This window comes from Echinops telfairi, unplaced genomic scaffold (assembly GCF_000313985.2).
Source record: "Echinops telfairi isolate 266 unplaced genomic scaffold, ASM31398v2 ScPeMD7_7469;HRSCAF=8507_1, whole genome shotgun sequence".
NCBI classification, from domain to species: domain Eukaryota; kingdom Metazoa; phylum Chordata; class Mammalia; order Afrosoricida; family Tenrecidae; genus Echinops; species Echinops telfairi.
Window position 1 is genome coordinate 148,547,814 of NW_022111373.1, and position 10,428 is coordinate 148,558,241.

The following is a 10,428-nucleotide window of genomic DNA, read 5'->3' on the forward strand; positions in this document are numbered from 1 at the left end:
CTCGGAAAGCCACAGGGGGCAGTTCTGCCTGTCAGACAGAGTTGCTACAAGTCAGACTCGACAGTGGTGCCTTTTGGTCTCTTATTTCAGACCCTTGACCCTGGATGATGGGCTATGGCGTACACGTGTTTAATCGTCAGAGGGGCGGTGAGTAATGTCTTCTCTCTGGAGAGGCCGGTAGGTCAGACAAGTTTGGGGAGCTGTGCATCGCGGGAAGTGGAGCAGAGAAAGGCAGCTGGTGCATGTGGGACGGGGCAGTGCTGCCCGGTGGTCACTCCCTTCACTACGGAACTCTGTGGACGAGGGGCGTTCGGCACACTGCCGTCAGTGGGGGCTTCAGACAAGCTCTCTCCTTCGGGCGCGGGTCTAGTCTTGTTGGGGTGCCTCCAAAAGCAGGGTCCAGTCCCAGCAGGGACTTCCCAGGGGGTCTGCAGGGTCGGTTCACTTCACGGCAGAGATTGGCACAGAAGGCGATGGTGACTGCTTCTGGGGACCCCAAAGAGGTCATCTTGATCAATTTTCTGAAAGGACACAGGGCCATCTTGGGGACCTATTATGAAGAAGTTTTTTAAGGCTGGAAAGGCCTTTTTCCACTTCGCAGGGAGCCCTCACTGCAAATGTGTCTGTTTCTCACGATCCGGGGGTGGGGGGGGGCAATCCATTCCTGCTAGGTAACAGTACTCTACCGTCACCCCAAATGTCTGTGTATTCCCTCTGGAGAGGCCCGCCTGTATCGCTGTCTTTCGTGTGGTTGAAAAAGTGGTGGTTGTTATGAAGAAGTCGTTGGTCTTGCAAAATTCGACCATGAGATCTCCATCTTCATTTCAATCACTGACCGGATTTTCCAACTACAGCTCCTCCCACTTTGCTCCAAATTTCTGCATCCCAATCACTGTGTCTTGATGGCGTTTTGATCAGTTTCAGGCTAAGGACACGTCCGGTAGAATTCAAGTTCTTCAACACTAGCTTGCTGGTTGGTGCATAGAGTTGAGTAATAGTTGGAATGATTGGGTCTCCTTGCATGCATGCGGACAGACGCTATCCCATCCCAGGCAGCACTGGACTTCAAGGAGGATCTTGACATATCCGTTCTGATGTAGACGCAAGGCCGTTCGTTCGTCTTGACTGGGTCATTCCCGGCCTAGCGAACCATGTGGTTTTCTCGTTCAAAGAGACCAATATCAATCAGTCTGTTTCAGCTCACTAATGCCTAGGATATCAAGCTGTCATTTTAATGTGTTCCAATTTTCTTAGATTCGTATTTCGTACGTTCCAAGTCCCAATTCTTAGCTGATTTCTTCTCATTTCGAGTCGTCCCATCAGCAAATGAGGGTCCCAAAGGCCTTCCTCCATCCCCCGCGTTACGGCGGACGCTCCATTGAGACGGCAGCTCTTCCTCAGTCATCGGCCGAGGGCCTTCTGACCTGAGGGGCTCACCTGCTGGCACCGTCCCTGACACGGTGCTGCGTCTGTTCATGGGGTTTCTCGGTGGCTGACCATGTGTCCCTGCTGTCCACAGGGTCTTCAGCAGCTAATCCCTGTGACGTGGGCGCCTCTGCCTTCTTCGTCATCTGTTCTTAGTCTGGTTTCAGCCCTGCGGAAACCTGTTCACTTGGGGTGACCCTGCTGGTGTTTGAAACACCGGTGACATAGCTGTCAGCAATACTGAAGACATCACTGTTATGACAAGCTGACAGAGCAGTGATGGCAACCCTAGTGGCAGTACTTTTTGACTTTTCCTGCTATAGGAGCCCCTGGGTGGTGTGGGGGGGGGGGCTTTGCACTGCAAACTACAAGGTCAGGAAACCCACCCGCTGCGCCGAGGGGAGAGATGAGGTTTTCTACTCCCATAAAGAGCAACAGTCTCAAAGCACACCAGCCAGTGGTGTCCACGGGAATAGGCATCCGAAGTTCAAAAACAAGAAATCAAATGGACATGAAGGAGCGTGGACAAAGTAGAGACCCAAATCTCACCTGCAAGCTAATTGGACAGTCCCTCACAGAAGGGCCACCTGGAAGAGATGGCATATCCAGGGTGCAGTATAGCACTGATGAAACACACAACTCTCCTCCAGTTCTTTAAAATCTCCTCCCCTTACTCTTATGGTCTTAGTTTTACCTCATTAATCTTGTTAGACCTCCATATGTTCATTTGTGTAATTAAGATTGTTCATGAATGAGATTCAAGATAGATAAACCCTTCTGAAACTGTAATGAGAATCATGATTCCCTGAGGGTGCTGGAAGAGAGGCATGGGAAGGGTGTAGGGAAGGGAGCAGATAGCAATGATGACTATATAACCCTATTCAAGGGGAACAGATAACAGAATTGTAGGTGAACAGCTACATTGAATGGTGTAAGATAGGGTGGAAATTAATTAATTAATACATAATATAATAACAAGGGTTCCTGGGGGTTAGGGTGGGGAAAGGAAGGGATAAAGGGGTGTTGATATTAAAGAGTTCAAGAAGAGAAAATGTTTTGAAAATGATGGTGGCAGCAATTGTACAATTATGCTCACTCTAATTGAATCATGGATTGCTATAAATGAGCAACTGATATTAGGGGCTAGAGTGGGAGGCAAATGTTTTGAGAATGATGAGGGCAACAAATGTGCACACGTGCTTGGCACAATGGATGGATGGATGGATGGATGGATGGATGGATGGATGGATGGATGGATGGATGGATTGTGATGAGAATTGTACAAGCCCCCAATAAAATAATTTTTTTTTTTAAGCCAGGAGGCTGAGGGAGGGACGCTGACGACTCACAGGGAGCTGGGGACGCCCCGGCACACGCCAGGCCAGGAAGGCCCAGCGCAGGTGTGGCGCTCACGGGGCGGCCTGACACACTCCGCTCCCCGGCGTCCAGCGTGGACATGGGGACCGGAGGGACGGGCCGCAGACCCTGGGCTTGGGCCACTGCAGATTCAGTTGGACTGGCTGGCAGCTCAGTGGGCCCACCCCCTAGGTCCCCTGGCTGTGGCAGGAAGCACAGGGAAGAGGCTGGGGGTAGGAGGGTTGTGGGGGACGAGTGGTCTTCCCTGGGAACGGTCAATCCGCGGTCCCATGCTCAAAATGCACGTTTTCACGCGGCTCGCTCTGCTGACACTGCGCCTCAGGAGCCCGGCCCGACTACGATAGGAGGGTGTGGGCACGTGGCGCTGGGCACCAGTAGGGGTGTCCGCACGGCAGTCCCACCCACCCACCTCCGCTATGCCCCTGCCCCCGCCCCATCATCAGCCAGGGAAGGGAGGAGCTGAGACGGGACACCAGCAAGGCCCACGTGCGCGCCCTGGACCAGGGCAGCACCGCCCAGTCCCCCCACCACCACCCCGCACGCAGGTCACAGGCGCGTCCTGTTCGCACCGTGCACTGGCAGCACCCCGAATTCAAGGCCGGTTTTTAGGAGGCAGCCGGCTCCCCGCCCACGGAGAGGCAGCAAGAGCCCGGGTCACTGCAGTCACCAGCCCCGCCCCAGCCTCCCGCACGCAGACAGTGCTGTGTCCACCCTCCGAGCGGCTCAGCGCTGCCCCCTGCTGCCCGGCGGAGGCCGGTGGCCCCGGGAGCCACAGGAGCGCGCATCCCCGGGAAGGAGGGGCGCAGAGCGGATCCCAGAAGGGGGGAAGAATGCGCACTTCAAGAGGGAGAGGGAGAAAGCACCCTCCCGCCACCAAAAAGAACCGGGAATGAGGGGGAACGCAGCGTACCCCAGAGAGACTGAGGAGACGGACCTCCTCCAAGGGCTGGAGCCGGGAAAGAGAGAAAGAGTGAGGAGAATGAGCCCCTGAAAACTCAAAAAGCTGCTCCTGCGAGACAGAGCTTTTTATCCCCCACCTTCCCCAGGGGTCAGGGGTCCACTCAGAGGGGGCGACAGCGGGATATCCCAGAAAGGGAGGTTCTACACAGCCCTGATGGCTCAGAGAACCATGACCAACTTTATTGCACACACTTTTTAATTTTATTTAAATCGTTCTATTAGGGGCTCCCTACAGCTCTTATCACAATCCATACATCCATCCTGTTACCATCAGCATTTTCAAAACATTTTCTTTCTACTTGAGTCCTTGGTATCAGCTCATTTTTCTTTCCCTCCCTTCCCCATCCTCCCTCCCTCATTAACCCTTGATAATTTATTTTTTTCATGTTGTACACCACTGCTGTCTCCCTTCACCCACTTTTCTGTTCTCCATCCCCCTGGGAGGCGGGGATATGTTGATCATTGTAATCGGTTCCCCCTCCACCACCACCCCTCACCTTCCCCTTCCCCTCCTGGCATTGTTACTCTCATTATTGGTCCTGAGGGGTTTATCTGTCCTGGTTCCCTGTGTTTCGAGCTCTTATCTGTACCAGTGTACATGTTCTGATTTAACCAGATTTGTAAGGTCATGGGGTCATGTAAGGAATTGGGGTCATGACAGTGAGGGTCGGGGGAGGAAGAAGCATTAAAGAACTAGAGGAAAGTTGTGTGTTTTGTTGGTGCTATACTGCACCCTGACTGGCCCTTCTCTTCTGTGACCTTTCTGTGAGGGGATGTCCAATTGTCTGCAGATGGGCTTTGGGTCTCCACTCCACCACCCCCCATTCACATCTATATGATTGTTTGCTCTGGGTCTTTGATGTCTGATACCTGATCCCATCGACCCTTCTTGATCACACAGGCTTTGTTGCTTCTCAGCTAGATGGCCGCTTGTTTGTCTTCAAGCCTTTAAGACCCCAGGCACCATCAGCTTATGCACCCACTTTGTCTTCAGCAATGGTGTCAAGGAAGGTGAGTATCTCGGCATGCCGGGGTTAGCAGAGCAAAGTGTTCTTGCACAAGCAAACACTTTTTTATTGAAAAAAAACGAAACCGTCTTCACCATATTGACTAAGTAAATGTTGAAAATGCTGCCCGCTGAAAGGCCCAAGGACACCTTGGTGAGCCCCAAGCAGCAAGGATAGGCAGGTCCTGGAAGCACTCTGTAGGGTCGCTGTCCACTCAGTCATGGTCCTGGGGCTCTGGGTTTGGGGAAGGAAATCTCCCCAGGAGCCCGAGTGGCACGGGGGGTTAAGCACCTGGCTGCTAACCAGAAAGTCTTCTCTTCAAACCTCGCAGCTGCACCTTGGGAGAAAGACGTAGAGACGGAGTCCTGTGGGGCAGTGCAACTCTGTCCTCTAGGGTCACCGGGAGTGGGAGGAGAGCCCACAGCAGTGGGACTTGTTAAAACACAAGGGATGAGTTCAAAGACACCAGGTAGGGGTTTCATGGGATAGGGGCTATGATGCCATCTTGGTTTGGGGTGTGTGTGTGTGTGTGTGTGTGTGTGTGTGTGTTTGTTTGTTTTGGCAGGGGAAGTGGGGTTTAGGGGGAGATACAATTAAATTGATACAATTGAAAAAATTCAAGCCTCGAGCCCTCTTGAAAGATCCAAGGGACAAAATACCGAATGACGCTGGAAGCGTCCAAAGAAGATAGCAAGAAGACACTGGGTGGCTGTCCCCACAGGCACAGGTCAACGTCCAGCCATGTCAGGAGGCAGCACGTGAGCAAGAACCAAAGCTTCTGATGGAGGTCCAAGCCGTGCTGAAGGCACTAGCCAAACGCATGGCTGCAGGAATTGATGGAATACGGTCAAAACGTTTCAACAGGCGGGTGAAGCACTGGAAGCCCTCACTTGGCTATGCCAGGAAATTTGAAACAGCTCCTCGGAAAACTGATGGAAAGAGATCCACATTTGTGCCCATTCCAAAGAAAGGCGGCCCAATAGAATGCTGAATGATAGAACAATATCATCGATGACATGTGCACATAAAAGTTACCGAAGATCACCCATTAAGGGTTGTAGGAGTACATTAAAAGGGAGCCGCCAGAGGTCTAGGCCAGATTCAAAAGCAGATGTGGAACAAGGGATATCAATGCTGATGTCAGATGAATCTTATTTAAAAGAGAGACTAGCAGGAAGATGCTTGTGTTTTATTGACTAGGTCAAGGCATTTGACGGTGTAGACCTTAATAAAGTGTGAATGACCTTGAAAAGAATGGGAATTCCAGAACACTTGATGGTGCTCATGTGGAACTTATACATGCATCAAGAGGCGGGTGTCTGAAATAATAATAACAGAATGCTGCATGGTTTCAAATCAGGAAAGGTGCACATCAGGGTTGTATCCTCTCACCACGCGTATTATTTGGTCTGCATGCTAAGCAAACATTCAGAGCAGCTGGATGGTATAAAGAAGACCGTGCGTGGGATCCGAGGGAGGTTTATTAACAATCTGCCATATGCAGAGGACACAACCTTGCTTCCTCAATGTGCGGAGCACCTGAGGCTCTTGCTGATGAAGAGCAAGGGTTGCAGCCTTCAGTGTGGATGACAACACGATGTAATGAGGACCAGCGTCCTCACAACTGGACAAGCAGGTCGCATTATGATCAATGGAGAAAAGGTTGAAGTTGTCAACGATTGCGTCTTGCTTGGATCTACAAACAATGCTCAAGGACGCAGCAGTGACGGATCAAAGGCAGGTTGCAGTGGGCAAGTCTGCTGCACAGGCCTCTTTAGCACGGGGAGAAGCAAGGCTGTTACTTTGAGGACTAAGGTGCCTCTGACCCAAACCATGGTCTTTTCAGTGGCCTCCTGTCCTGTGAAAGTTGGACGTTGAATAAGAAAGACAGAAGGAAAGCAGACACGTTTGAATTCTGGTCGGGTGAAAAATCTTGAAGGTGGCATGGACTGCTAAGACAACTCTGTTTTCGATGTAGGGACAGAATGTTCCTTGGAAGCAAGGATGGCAAGGCTTAGTGTGACACACAGGTCTCCAGGAGAGATCTGATGACATGGAGAAGGACATCGTGCTTGCTGGAGTAAAGGGGCAGCAAAAGAGAGGACGGGCCTCGAGAAGGTGGATGGATGCCGTGGATGCCAACGTGTGTCAGGCCTGGGAACCGTGGTGGGGCTGGTGCAGGACGTGGCAGGGTTGTGTTCTGTTGTGCAGAGGGTTGCTACGGACCAGAACCGACTGGGTGACACTTAACAACCATTGAACCCCCAAGAAGTCTGGAGGTGGGACTTCCTGTTGTCATTCACATTCTTCTAGCCAGATCACAGATCTCTTCGGTGGGTGTCCTGGGTGCCGTGGCGGGGGTGCCCCGCAGGTCTGACTGGGGAGCGGCGCTCGGGGACTGCCCTCAGCTGCAGGAAGTCGCCTTGCTCAGGATCATGCTCTTTCCCCAGGGCTGCTCCTGCCACCCGATGCCATCAAGCTGGTTCCAAACCACAGCTACACTGTGGGCGACAGGAACAACCACCGCTGGCAGTGCGCCCGCCTCACAATCATTGCGATCATTCCAAAAGCTCACACTCACTGCCAGGAGTCCATGCTGGCTCGGAGAGGCTCTACAGGACAGGGCAGTGCTGCACCGGGGCTGTGAACTCTTTATGGGAGTAGAAAGTCTTATCTTTCTCCCGCAGAGCGGCTGGTGGTTTCTAACTGCTGACCTTACAGTTCGCAGCCCCCGTGTAACCCCTCCACCATCAGGGCTCCTGCCACAGCCAATGGTGGTGGTGGCGGCGGTGTTCGGGTGTTCGGTATCAGAGTCGTTCCGACCCAGAGCAGCCCTGTGTCCAGCAGAACGAAACACTGCCCGGTCCTGCGCCATCCGCACAGTTGTTCCTGTGCCAGAGCTCGTGGCTGCAGCCACGGTGTCCGCCCATCTCCTGGAGGGCCTTCTTCTTTGCGGTCACCCCTTCACTTTACCAAGTGTGATGTCCTTCTCCAAAGGCTAATCTCTCCTGACAGTATGTCCAAAGTATGTAAGACGAAGTCTTGCCACCCTTGCCTCTAAGGAGCACTCTGGCCTGACTTCCTCTCCCAAGGCTGCAGCCACCATGTCCCTCCGATTCATGATTCACAGAGGGTCTTCCTGCATCCATGGCTAGGGTGAGAGAGAGACAGCCTTGCTCTCTTGCCCCCGTGTGGCATGCTGAGGCCTGCCCAAACCTGTGACTCAGCTGGCTGCCCCTTCACCCCACCTCCCCACAGGCCTGAAACTTCCCAGGGCTGGTCAATCTCCCAGGAACCCACCCGGAGAGCTACTGAGAATTTCGCATTCTACCTGCCCACCCACAACAGCACAGACCACCACATGCTGCCCTGCCCCATCAGGAGCTTCTGAAACCCTGCTGGCAACAACCCCAAGCGGGTGCCCATCCCCGTCCCTCCTCCCTTAGGAATCCTGCCTCAATGCCTCTCAAGGAAGGTCTAGCCTCGCTCTCCCACTCCCTGTGCAAGCCGGCATGATGTTGACCGTGGAAGAGCACCCGTGACTCAGGGCTGCATCCGTGTGTCAGCACAAGCTGCCACCCACCAGCACCCTCTGGGCCCTTTGGAGGCCTGGCTGGTGGCACCCACAGCTGAAGAGCGATGGGAGCCTTTAGAAGCCGTGCGTGGGGGTGGGGGTGGGAGGCAGCACTCTTTGGCGGTCACCAACATTGCCTGGCGAAACAAGCCATAGCATTGAATGTCATTGGAAAGCACACAGTAGCTCTCCTGATACCAAGGGTCTCTGGGTCCATCAGAAAACAAATTTACACTGGTCCTCAGGTGTTTGGATAACTTTTGTTCTGCTTTTGGGGCTTTATAAACAGGCCTTTGTTTTTGCTCAGTTTGAGAGGCTGGACGTTTGGATTGACTTAGGCCACGGACTCCAGAAAGGCAGGTTCTCCCTCTCTGTGTTGGTTCGGTTTCTGAGAAAGGCCCTCATCTCCTTTCAGCGGCTGTGGGAGCTCTCTGGGGATCCCGGCATCCCTGGGAGATCTTGGACCCAGTCTTCTTCTGGGTCTGCGAGGTTCTCAGCGCAGGGACCCCGGGGCCACAGAGCACACTCTGCTCCCAGCCCTTCCTTCTGGAATGGCAGGAGGTCCCTCCGGGGCTGGGCCACTTTGGATGGGGTCAGTGTGTCCCAACCTCTACTAGTTTTCCTCTCATTCGTTCGAGTCGTCTTCAATACCAAAGCCTGGCTTTGCGAATGGCAGAAGTGTCAGCTACCGTCGTCGGCCCATCCCACAAGACGAGACTGGACCCGGCCCAGCTGTGCACCACACAGCATGATCACGGCCTCCAGCCCATCCTGGGGCTGTGCCGTCCATCTCATGCAGGGCTCCCTGTGGTGTTCTTAGTCCTCTACTGTCCACAGTAGCATGTCCTCTCCCAGCAGCTGGTCCTTCCTGATGACAGGTCAAACGTGAACTGGCCGAAGTCTCTCCATCCGGGCTTCTAAGGAGCACCTGGCTACACCTCTTCTGAGTGGCTGCCCCATCCCTCTGGGGTCCACGGTGAAGCTGTTGTCAGGTGCTATGGAGCCAGCTCCAACTCATAGTGACCACACACAACAGAATAAACCTTTGCCTTTAGAGGAACAAAACCAGGACACATATGATTTGATAGATGATAGATAGATAGATAGATAGATAGATAGATAGATAGATAGATAGATAGATAGATAGATAGATAAAACATAAGAAATAAACAGCTAATTTGTCCACAGAGCAGTACAAATGGCTCAGTTCAACTCACTTCTGTGAGACAGTTAATACACTGGCAGTCCTTCAACTCACAAAGGCTGCTGGATACAAGTCAAGGAAGCAGACAGCTGAGTCCTCTGTAGAGCAATATTGGCAGTTCAGCCACAGGCAGCAAACAGCAGGGCAGGTCACCAACAGTCAGCCAGATGATAAGGTCTGACAGTCCCCAGCCTCAAGTGATGTATACACCAGCAGTGCGGAGAAGCAGGTCTCTAAGGAACCTCAAACTACAGCAACACAGTCCACGGGTTGGGTGTCCCACAGGTAGTGCAGCTCACAAGTTGAAGCAGAGAACTAGCTAAGGCAGCCACACACTGGCCCAATCACCAGAGCACGAGGCAGAAAGGCGAGGCTCACTGATCCGTTTATCTCTTTGCCCTCAAAATAAACTGCAACCTTATCAAACCCCACCTGTGTTCATTGGCTGGGTTGGCACAATAACCCTACCTCTCACGTGTGCCATCCTCACAACTGGGCTTGAGCCCATGATTGCAGCCACTGTCAGTCTGCCTCCTTGTGGGCCTTCCTCTCTGTCACTTTACCAAGAGTGGTGTCCTTCTCCGTGGACTGGTCTCTCCTGACAGTGTGTCCAAAGTACAGGAGGCTCAGGCTCCTTGCCTTTCAGGAGGGCATGCTGGCTGTACTTCTCCCAAGACGATGTTCAGTCTTGGCAGTCCATGGTACATTCAATATTCTTCGCCAATGACTACCATGGTGAGGTGAAGATGGGGATATGTGTGCAAGAAATCAGAGCATGTCCGTCCCTTAGGTAATCCTGCATGTCTTCCTGAGTGCAAGTGAAGTCGTCACAAGCTATTCCCTCGCAGACAGTGAGACCCGCACTCAACATGGCATGTGAC